The sequence below is a fragment of the Hyla sarda genome, unplaced genomic scaffold (genome assembly GCF_029499605.1).
Source record: "Hyla sarda isolate aHylSar1 unplaced genomic scaffold, aHylSar1.hap1 scaffold_162, whole genome shotgun sequence".
NCBI classification, from domain to species: Eukaryota; Metazoa; Chordata; class Amphibia; order Anura; family Hylidae; genus Hyla; species Hyla sarda.
The window spans coordinates 166374-178465 of record NW_026608257.1 but is presented as its reverse complement, the minus strand read 5'-3'; the positions used below and the strand labels follow the sequence as shown (position 1 = coordinate 178465).

The 12092-nt window shown below is 45.8% G+C and overlaps 4 non-coding genes across 4 annotated transcripts; all 4 read right to left on the bottom strand.

Moving 5' to 3' along the window:
- Positions 1 to 3324: 3324 nt before the first annotated feature.
- Positions 3325 to 3515, bottom strand: LOC130311227 (U2 spliceosomal RNA). Its single transcript, XR_008859640.1, has one exon. It is a non-coding gene; the product is annotated as a U2 spliceosomal RNA (small nuclear RNA).
- Positions 3516 to 5615: 2100 nt separating this feature from the next.
- Positions 5616 to 5806, bottom strand: LOC130311226 (U2 spliceosomal RNA). Its single transcript, XR_008859639.1, has one exon. It is a non-coding gene; the product is annotated as a U2 spliceosomal RNA (small nuclear RNA).
- Positions 5807 to 7892: 2086 nt separating this feature from the next.
- On the bottom strand, positions 7893 to 8083 carry LOC130311225 (U2 spliceosomal RNA). The gene has a single exon (XR_008859638.1). It is a non-coding gene; the product is annotated as a U2 spliceosomal RNA (small nuclear RNA).
- A 2087-nt stretch (positions 8084 to 10170) lies between these two features.
- Positions 10171 to 10361, bottom strand: LOC130311141 (U2 spliceosomal RNA). Its single transcript, XR_008859580.1, has one exon. It is a non-coding gene; the product is annotated as a U2 spliceosomal RNA (small nuclear RNA).
- Between the last annotated feature and the right edge of the window lie 1731 nt (positions 10362 to 12092).

The window sequence follows — 12092 nt, the reverse complement described above, 5'->3', positions numbered from 1 at the left end:
CTCCTCCTCCCCCACAATTGGGTTTGGACATTCAATATCATCCATAGCCTCTTCACTAGAAAGAACATCACCATACACTGTCTCAATTTTCTCCACCACTTTCACTTTTTTTGCTTTTTTCTTTTTCACCAAGGTAAATTCACCTCCCACACCTGTCTCCTCACCAGTCACAGCAGTGGAAACACCCTCCTCCCCTGACCTCTCCTGAGTGCTAATGTGCTCCACTATCACAGAAGTTTCCTCAGCCACCTGTGCCACATTAACACTCACACTCTCACCAACTCCAGGAACAAACCTCCCTCCCCCTTTTTCTCTTTGTTCTCCTCTATTCCCAGCTGCATCAGCATAACTTCTCTTCTTTTTATACCACATATCACAGCCTCTTGCCAAATGTTCCTCACTTCCACAGATATCACATGTCTTCTTCTCTGTACAGATACTTGCTTCATGACCAGTTTTCCCACAATTTCTGCAACATTCTCCTTTCTCAGGGCAATAATCCTGCACATGGCCATAGGCATGGCACTTTCTACAATATTGCAACTGGCCTTCATAAAAGCAGAAACCTCTCTCTCCTCCGATAGAAAACACCTGTGGTATGCTCTTCCTTCCATCTTGCATTCCTTCATCTTTTTTAAATTTTACAATAAACTTTCTCTTACAATTAAAGTACCCAAACTTGTTCTTAAGTCTTCCTATAAATTTCACTTCCTCGCAATACCGGAACAAAAAGTTTGTAACCATTTCATCAGAAACCTTAGGATTATACATGTGGACAATTACTACCTTTGTTGTATTCATAAATAACGGTTCCACTTTAATCTTCTTCATTATAGCAGGCTCACTTTTCCTCTTCATTTCTTCAAGATCCATATAGACTCTCTGGCAAATCTCAGAACCACAAAAAGTAATATCATAAATTCCTTGCCTAGGAAAATCCTGTATAGCCAATACATTCCATACCTGTAGGTAATCAAGCTTGCGAAGAATCTCAAAAACGATTTGGTCAAGTCCGATCGTCCCCCGGTGCTCGCCAGGAACGTAGATCCGCACCGTGTCCTCAAGTCCACGCGCCTTCTCGCTCATTTTTGCAGGTAAAACCCACGATCGCAGCTCAGCAACAATCCAGGGCCCCCCGTAAAGAGGGCCCCGATCACCACTCCTTTCAACCCAAACCACGCACAGAAATCCACACGTGATCTTTGCCAAAAGGCCGAGAAGCGATAACCGTGAAAGGGGCGGGCCCAACAAGGTGCCCTTCATGGGCACTATCACTGCTTGCTGTCAGGGAGGCTGCCAGACAATTTTCCATGCACACTCTGGGCTGGGGGGCAGTCAACCACCAGTACACACAGCAGAACCTAAACCCATACCATTATTGCTAAGCAGCAAGACAGGGGCCCATTGCACTCCCACGGGGCCTTTTTAAATGCAATCCATAACCCGGATTTGCCAGGAACCCTTCTTACTCCTCCTACTTGCATGTGACACTGGGCTTAGGATCTGCATAGGAAACACACACACAAGCACACACCTACCTTTGTTGCCTGCAGATGCCTCCTTGGCTGTCCCCAAACGGTATCAAACCAACACCCACGGGAAGCTGTAAGCATAGAGGACATGCCTGCACCCCATTGGACTTACCTGTGTGGGTTAAACCCGGGTTATTTGACAACCTATGGCGGTGATGGTTCTGCTCAGGCAGAGCAGTGCTGATGCTCCTCATAAAGCTGTCGCTGCTGTGAAGGTTCTAGGTGACATCACAAATCCCTATGGTTACATACACAACAAAGCTGGGTTGTTGTTGTTTACACTCTGCAAGGCCTGTGGAAGTGAGTGACATCATAGCACTGTAGTTCTGAGGGTTCTAGATGGATGCAACAATCTCCTGTTGCTTCTATGAAGGCCATAATAGACGACATCACCAAACAGCTCCATAGTCACATACACAGCAAAGGAGAGATGTTGTTTACACCTAGTGATGTCAGTGGTATTGAGTGACATCACAGCACAGTGCTAAGGCTCCTGGGCCTGGACACAGCAGCGGCTGCAATATCTCAACGGAGAATACGTTTATATATATGTGTGTGTGTGCGCGTATATATATATATATATATATATATATATATATATATATATATATATTTCTCCGCCGAAATCACTTTTAAACCCATTTCCACCTTTTTTTCCCTTCTCTTCCTCTTACTTTTTTTTCACGTTTTTTTACGTTTTTCTCCTTTTCGCCTCTTTTCTGGGCGTATTATTCTTCTTTTTCTTCTTTTTTTTCGTCTAATGCATACCCCATCAGTGCAGCAATGCTTATTCAATACCGCCAGCAGATGGAGACACTGGGGGATAATTTTCTAAGGATTTATACTGATTTTTCCTGTCTGAATTTGTCGCACAGAAAGTTGCAGGCCAAATATGTGTGACATTTCTGCGACTTTAGCTTCTAGAGCATTTTTACAACATTATACATAGGTGCTGAATACATAAAAAGCGACTGTTCAGCGACAGACAAGTCGCATCGGCTGAAAGTAGGCCAGAATGTCAGTCCATGTTGGAGCAGGTTTAGATACAGTCTAAAGTATAGATCTCAAAGTCTGTGCACAGAATTTAGCAAGGGCCTCGCACCTTCTGATGCATCAGGTAGGTGCACAATAGCATAGCCTAACCCTCTGTACTTTGGTCTATATTGATGCGGGACATAGACAGCCAGCTGATGACCAATCCATTAGTGCAATGGATGGCTGGAAGCATTTGTCTTTGCCTTTGCAATACCACAGAAGCAATGCATGGTCAATGTACAGCAATGACACACCTGTGTGAACAGCCAGGAGACCCCCCCCCCCCCCCCCCCCATGTTATGTTACATAGTTACATAGTTAGTACGGTCGAAAAAAGACATATGTCCATCAAGTTCAACCAGGGAATTAAGGGGTAGGGGTGTGGCGCGATATTGGGGAAGGGATGAGATTTTATATTTCTTCATAAGCATTAATCTTATTTTGTCAATTAGGAACATTCAGCACCCACCCGCTATCAAGGCAGCTGCCTATCATGTCATGCCCTACCTGCACAGGTGTGCTGGCTACTCAAATGATCCAATTAAGGAGGCCATTTAGTCAGCAGCAGCAGAAGTCCTGTGCCTGGACGCTCCAACAGCGGCCAGACACAAGCAGAAGCAGAAGCAGCAGAAGCAGCAGCAGCACCACCTTTTGTTTTTTGGCTGCAGCAGCAGCAAGGCCCACAGGGCTGGCTAGCTGGCTAGCCAGCAAGCAGGTAGCAATGAAAGTAGGAATCTTTCTTTTTAACCCTGTAAGGGGGTGGTGCACTGTACCCGAAGATACTGCCATATCGGGTCAATGCATAGGGCGACGGAAGCAAGCTTCGAAATCGGCCCCCGTTCTCAAAAATCCATTTAATATATGGTCCCCAGATAGGGGACGTATCAGATATTAAACTGATAAGAACAGATACTACACTTGATCTTAGCCAAAAGGCCGAGAAGCGATAACCGTGAAAGGGGCGGGCCCAACAAGGTGCCCTTCATGGGCACTATCACTGCTTGCTGTCAGGGAGGCTGCCAGACAATTTTCCATGCACACTCTGGGCTGGGGGGCAGTCAACCACCAGTACACACAGCAGAACCTAAACCCATACCATTATTGCTAAGCAGCAAGACAGGGGCCCATTGCACTCCCACGGGGCCTTTTTAAATGCAATCCATAACCCGGATTTGCCAGGAACCCTTCTTACTCCTCCTACTTGCATGTGACACTGGGCTTAGGATCTGCATAGGAAACACACACACAAGCACACACCTACCTTTGTTGCCTGCAGATGCCTCCTTGGCTGTCCCCAAACGGTATCAAACCAACACCCACGGGAAGCTGTAAGCATAGAGGACATGCCTGCACCCCATTGGACTTACCTGTGTGGGTTAAACCCGGGTTATTTGACAACCTATGGCGGTGATGGTTCTGCTCAGGCAGAGCAGTGCTGATGCTCCTCATAAAGCTGTCGCTGCTGTGAAGGTTCTAGGTGACATCACAAATCCCTATGGTTACATACACAACAAAGCTGGGTTGTTGTTGTTTACACTCTGCAAGGCCTGTGGAAGTGAGTGACATCATAGCACTGTAGTTCTGAGGGTTCTAGATGGATGCAACAATCTCCTGTTGCTTCTATGAAGGCCATAATAGACGACATCACCAAACAGCTCCATAGTCACATACACAGCAAAGGAGAGATGTTGTTTACACCTAGTGATGTCAGTGGTATTGAGTGACATCACAGCACAGTGCTAAGGCTCCTGGGCCTGGACACAGCAGCGGCTGCAATATCTCAACGGAGAATACGTTTATATATATGTGTGTTTGTGCGCGTATATATATATATATATATATATATATATATATATATATATATATATATTTCTCCGCCGAAATCACTTTTAAACCCATTTCCACCTTTTTTTCCCTTCTCTTCCTCTTACTTTTTTTTCAAGTTTTTTTACGTCTTTCTCCTTTTCGCCTCTTTTCTGGGCGTATTATTCTTCTTTTTCTTCTTTTTTTTCGTCTAATGCATACCCCATCAGTGCAGCAATGCTTATTCAATACCGCCAGCAGATGGAGACACTGGGGGATAATTTTCTAAGGATTTATACTGATTTTTCCTGTCTGAATTTGTCGCACAGAAAGTTGCAGGCCAAATATGTGTGACATTTCTGCGACTTTAGCTTCTAGAGCATTTTTACAACATTATACATAGGTGCTGAATACATAAAAAGCGACTGTTCAGCGACAGACAAGTCGCATCGGCTGAAAGTAGGCCAGAATGTCAGTCCATGTTGGAGCAGGTTTAGATACAGTCTAAAGTATAGATCTCAAAGTCTGTGCACAGAATTTAGCAAGGGCCTCGCACCTTCTGATGCATCAGGTAGGTGCACAATAGCATAGCCTAACCCTCTGTACTTTGGTCTATATTGATGCGGGACATAGACAGCCAGCTGATGACCAATCCATTAGTGCAATGGATGGCTGGAAGCATTTGTCTTTGCCTTTGCAATACCACAGAAGCAATGCATGGTCAATGTACAGCAATGACACACCTGTGTGAACAGCCAGGAGACCCCCCCCCTCCCCCCCCCATGTTATGTTACATAGTTACATAGTTAGTACGGTCGAAAAAAGACATATGTCCATCAAGTTCAACCAGGGAATTAAGGGGTAGGGGTGTGGCGCGATATTGGGGAAGGGATGAGATTTTATATTTCTTCATAAGCATTAATCTTATTTTGTCAATTAGGAACATTCAGCACCCACCCGCTATCAAGGCAGCTGCCTATCATGTCATGCCCTACCTGCACAGGTGTGCTGGCTACTCAAATGATCCAATTAAGGAGGCCATTTAGTCAGCAGCAGCAGAAGTCCTGTGCCTGGACGCTCCAACAGCGGCCAGACACAAGCAGAAGCAGAAGCAGCAGAAGCAGCAGCAGCACCACCTTTTGTTTTTTGGCTGCAGCAGCAGCAAGGCCCACAGGGCTGGCTAGCTGGCTAGCCAGCAAGCAGGTAGCAATGAAAGTAGGAATCTTTCTTTTTAACCCTGTAAGGGGGTGGTGCACTGTACCCGAAGATACTGCCATATCGGGTCAATGCATAGGGCGACGGAAGCAAGCTTCGAAATCGGCCCCCGTTCTCAAAAATCCATTTAATATATGGTCCCCAGATAGGGGACGTATCAGATATTAAACTGATAAGAACAGATACTACACTTGATCTTAGCCAAAAGGCCGAGAAGCGATAACCGTGAAAGGGGCGGGCCCAACAAGGTGCCCTTCATGGGCACTATCACTGCTTGCTGTCAGGGAGGCTGCCAGACAATTTTCCATGCACACTCTGGGCTGGGGGGCAGTCAACCACCAGTACACACAGCAGAACCTAAACCCATACCATTATTGCTAAGCAGCAAGACAGGGGCCCATTGCACTCCCACGGGGCCTTTTTAAATGCAATCCATAACCCGGATTTGCCAGGAACCCTTCTTACTCCTCCTACTTGCATGTGACACTGGGCTTAGGATCTGCATAGGAAACACACACACAAGCACACACCTACCTTTGTTGCCTGCAGATGCCTCCTTGGCTGTCCCCAAACGGTATCAAACCAACACCCACGGGAAGCTGTAAGCATAGAGGACATGCCTGCACCCCATTGGACTTACCTGTGTGGGTTAAACCCGGGTTATTTGACAACCTATGGCGGTGATGGTTCTGCTCAGGCAGAGCAGTGCTGATGCTCCTCATAAAGCTGTCGCTGCTGTGAAGGTTCTAGGTGACATCACAAATCCCTATGGTTACATACACAACAAAGCTGGGTTGTTGTTGTTTACACTCTGCAAGGCCTGTGGAAGTGAGTGACATCATAGCACTGTAGTTCTGAGGGTTCTAGATGGATGCAACAATCTCCTGTTGCTTCTATGAAGGCCATAATAGACGACATCACCAAACAGCTCCATAGTCACATACACAGCAAAGGAGAGATGTTGTTTACACCTAGTGATGTCAGTGGTATTGAGTGACATCACAGCACAGTGCTAAGGCTCCTGGGCCTGGACACAGCAGCGGCTGCAATATCTCAACGGAGAATACGTTTATATATATGTGTGTGTGTGTGTGCGCGTATATATATATATATATATATATATATATATATATATTTCTCCGCCGAAATCACTTTTAAACCCATTTCCACCTTTTTTTCCCTTCTCTTCCTCTTACTTTTTTTTCACGTTTTTTTACGTTTTTCTCCTTTTCGCCTCTTTTCTGGGCGTATTATTCTTCTTTTTCTTCTTTTTTTTCGTCTAATGCATACCCCATCAGTGCAGCAATGCTTATTCAATACCGCCAGCAGATGGAGACACTGGGGGATAATTTTCTAAGGATTTATACTGATTTTTCCTGTCTGAATTTGTCGCACAGAAAGTTGCAGGCCAAATATGTGTGACATTTCTGCGACTTTAGCTTCTAGAGCATTTTTACAACATTATACATAGGTGCTGAATACATAAAAAGCGACTGTTCAGCGGCAGACAAGTCGCATCGGCTGAAAGTAGGCCAGAATGTCAGTCCATGTTGGAGCAGGTTTAGATACAGTCTAAAGTATAGATCTCAAAGTCTGTGCACAGAATTTAGCAAGGGCCTCGCACCTTCTGATGCATCAGGTAGGTGCACAATAGCATAGCCTAACCCTCTGTACTTTGGTCTATATTGATGCGGGACATAGACAGCCAGCTGATGACCAATCCATTAGTGCAATGGATGGCTGGAAGCATTTGTCTTTGCCTTTGCAATACCACAGAAGCAATGCATGGTCAATGTACAGCAATGACACACCTGTGTGAACAGCCAGGAGACCCCCCCCCCCCCATGTTATGTTACATAGTTACATAGTTAGTACGGTCGAAAAAAGACATATGTCCATCAAGTTCAACCAGGGAATTAAGGGGTAGGGGTGTGGCGCGATATTGGGGAAGGGATGAGATTTTATATTTCTTCATAAGCATTAATCTTATTTTGTCAATTAGGAACATTCAGCACCCACCCGCTATCAAGGCAGCTGCCTATCATGTCATGCCCTACCTGCACAGGTGTGCTGGCTACTCAAATGATCCAATTAAGGAGGCCATTTAGTCAGCAGCAGCAGAAGTCCTGTGCCTGGACGCTCCAACAGCGGCCAGACACAAGCAGAAGCAGAAGCAGCAGAAGCAGCAGCAGCACCACCTTTTGTTTTTTGGCTGCAGCAGCAGCAAGGCCCACAGGGCTGGCTAGCTGGCTAGCCAGCAAGCAGGTAGCAATGAAAGTAGGAATCTTTCTTTTTAACCCTGTAAGGGGGTGGTGCACTGTACCCGAAGATACTGCCATATCGGGTCAATGCATAGGGCGACGGAAGCAAGCTTCGAAATCGGCCCCCGTTCTCAAAAATCCATTTAATATATGGTCCCCAGATAGGGGACGTATCAGATATTAAACTGATAAGAACAGATACTACACTTGATCTTAGCCAAAAGGCCGAGAAGCGATAACCGTGAAAGGGGCGGGCCCAACAAGGTGCCCTTCATGGGCACTATCACTGCTTGCTGTCAGGGAGGCTGCCAGACAATTTTCCATGCACACTCTGGGCTGGGGGGCAGTCAACCACCAGTACACACAGCAGAACCTAAACCCATACCATTATTGCTAAGCAGCAAGACAGGGGCCCATTGCACTCCCACGGGGCCTTTTTAAATGCAATCCATAACCCGGATTTGCCAGGAACCCTTCTTACTCCTCCTACTTGCATGTGACACTGGGCTTAGGATCTGCATAGGAAACACACACACAAGCACACACCTACCTTTGTTGCCTGCAGATGCCTCCTTGGCTGTCCCCAAACGGTATCAAACCAACACCCACGGGAAGCTGTAAGCATAGAGGACATGCCTGCACCCCATTGGACTTACCTGTGTGGGTTAAACCCGGGTTATTTGACAACCTATGGCGGTGATGGTTCTGCTCAGGCAGAGCAGTGCTGATGCTCCTCATAAAGCTGTCGCTGCTGTGAAGGTTCTAGGTGACATCACAAATCCCTATGGTTACATACACAACAAAGCTGGGTTGTTGTTGTTTACACTCTGCAAGGCCTGTGGAAGTGAGTGACATCATAGCACTGTAGTTCTGAGGGTTCTAGATGGATGCAACAATCTCCTGTTGCTTCTATGAAGGCCATAATAGACGACATCACCAAACAGCTCCATAGTCACATACACAGCAAAGGAGAGATGTTGTTTACACCTAGTGATGTCAGTGGTATTGAGTGACATCACAGCACAGTGCTAAGGCTCCTGGGCCTGGACACAGCAGCGGCTGCAATATCTCAACGGAGAATACGTTTATATATATGTGTGTGTGTGCGCGTATATATATATATATATATATATATATATATATATATATATTTCTCCGCCGAAATCACTTTTAAACCCATTTCCACCTTTTTTTCCCTTCTCTTCCTCTTACTTTTTTTTCACGTTTTTTTACGTTTTTCTCCTTTTCGCCTCTTTTCTGGGCGTATTATTCTTCTTTTTCTTCTTTTTTTTCGTCTAATGCATACCCCATCAGTGCAGCAATGCTTATTCAATACCGCCAGCAGATGGAGACACTGGGGGATAATTTTCTAAGGATTTATACTGATTGTTCCTGTCTGAATTTGTCGCACACAAAGTTGCAGGCCAAATATGTGTGACATTTCTGCGACTTTAGCTTCTAGAGCATTTTTACAACATTATACATAGGTGCTGAATACATAAAAAGCGACTGTTCAGCGACAGACAAGTCGCATCGGCTGAAAGTAGGCCAGAATGTCAGTCCATGTTGGAGCAGGTTTAGATACAGTCTAAAGTATAGATCTCAAAGTCTGTGCACAGAATTTAGCAAGGGCCTCGCACCTTCTGATGCATCAGGTAGGTGCACAATAGCATAGCCTAACCCTCTGTACTTTGGTCTATATTGATGCGGGACATAGACAGCCAGCTGATGACCAATCCATTAGTGCAATGGATGGCTGGAAGCATTTGTCTTTGCCTTTGCAATACCACAGAAGCAATGCATGGTCAATGTACAGCAATGACACACCTGTGTGAACAGCCAGGAGACCCCCCCCCCCCCCATGTTATGTTACATAGTTACATAGTTAGTACGGTCGAAAAAAGACATATGTCCATCAAGTTCAACCAGGGAATTAAGGGGTAGGGGTGTGGCGCGATATTGGGGAAGGGATGAGATTTTATATTTCTTCATAAGCATTAATCTTATTTTGTCAATTAGGAACATTCAGCACCCACCCGCTATCAAGGCAGCTGCCTATCATGTCATGCCCTACCTGCACAGGTGTGCTGGCTACTCAAATGATCCAATTAAGGAGGCCATTTAGTCAGCAGCAGCAGAAGTCCTGTGCCTGGACGCTCCAACAGCGGCCAGACACAAGCAGAAGCAGAAGCAGCAGAAGCAGCAGCAGCACCACCTTTTGTTTTTTGGCTGCAGCAGCAGCAAGGCCCACAGGGCTGGCTAGCTGGCTAGCCAGCAAGCAGGTAGCAATGAAAGTAGGAATCTTTCTTTTTAACCCTGTAAGGGGGTGGTGCACTGTACCCGAAGATACTGCCATATCAGGTCAATGCATAGGGCGACGGAAGCAAGCTTCGAAATCGGCCCCCGTTCTCAAAAATCCATTTAATATATGGTCCCCAGATAGGGGACGTATCAGATATTAAACTGATAAGAACAGATACTACACTTGATCTTAGCCAAAAGGCCGAGAAGCGATAACCGTGAAAGGGGCGGGCCCAACAAGGTGCCCTTCATGGGCACTATCACTGCTTGCTGTCAGGGAGGCTGCCAGACAATTTTCCATGCACACTCTGGGCTGGGGGCAGTCAACCACCAGTACACACAGCAGAACCTAAACCCATACCATTATTGCTAAGCAGCAAGACAGGGGCCCATTGCACTCCCACGGGGCCTTTTTAAATGCAATCCATAACCCGGATTTGCCAGGAACCCTTCTTACTCCTCCTACTTGCATGTGACACTGGGCTTAGGATCTGCATAGGAAACACACACACAAGCACACACCTACCTTTGTTGCCTGCAGATGCCTCCTTGGCTGTCCCCAAACGGTATCAAACCAACACCCACGGGAAGCTGTAAGCATAGAGGACATGCCTGCACCCAATTGGACTTACCTGTGTGGGTTAAACCCGGGTTATTTGACAACCTATGGCGGTGATGGTTCTGCTCAGGCAGAGCAGTGCTTATGCTCCTCATAAAGCTGTCGCTGCTGTGAAGGTTCTAGGTGACATCACAAATCCCTATGGTTACATACACAACAAAGCTGGGTTGTTGTTGTTTACACTCTGCAAGGCCTGTGGAAGTGAGTGACATCATAGCACTGTAGTTCTGAGGGTTCTAGATGGATGCAACAATCTCCTGTTGCTTCTATGAAGGCCATAATAGACGACATCACCAAACAGCTCCATAGTCACATACACAGCAAAGGAGAGATGTTGTTTACACCTAGTGATGTCAGTGGTATTGAGTGACATCACAGCACAGTGCTAAGGCTCCTGGGCCTGGACACAGCAGCGGCTGCAATATCTCAACGGAGAATACGTTTATATATATGTGTGTGTGTGCGCGTATATATATATATATATATATATATATATATATATATATATATTTCTCCGCCGAAATCACTTTTAAACCCATTTCCACCTTTTTTTCCCTTCTCTTCCTCTTACTTTTTTTCACGTTTTTTTACGTTTTTCTCCTTTTCGCCTCTTTTCTGGGCGTATTATTCTTCTTTTTCTTCTTTTTTTTCGTCTAATGCATACCCCATCAGTGCAGCAATGCTTATTCAATACCGCCAGCAGATGGAGACACTGGGGGATAATTTTCTAAGGATTTATACTGATTTTTCCTGTCTGAATTTGTCGCACAGAAAGTTGCAGGCCAAATATGTGTGACATTTCTGCGACTTTAGCTTCTAGAGCATTTTTACAACATTATACATAGGTGCTGAATACATAAAAAGCGACTGTTCAGCGGCAGACAAGTCGCATCGGCTGAAAGTAGGCCAGAATGTCAGTCCATGTTGGAGCAGGTTTAGATACAGTCTAAAGTATAGATCTCAAAGTCTGTGCACAGAATTTAGCAAGGGCCTCGCACCTTCTGATGCATCAGGTAGGTGCACAATAGCATAGCCCAACCCTCTGTACTTTGGTCTATATTGATGCGGGACATAGACAGCCAGCTGATGACCAATCCATTAGTGCAATGGATGGCTGGAAGCATTTGTATTTGCCTTTGCAATACCACAGAAGCAATGCATGGTCAATGTACAGCAATGACACACCTGTGTGAACAGCCAGGAGACCCCCCCCCCCCCCCCATGTTATGTTACATAGTTACATAGTTAGTACGGTCGAAAAAAGACATATGTCCATCAAGTTCAACCAGGGAATTAAGGGGTAGGGGTGTGGCGCGATATTGGGGA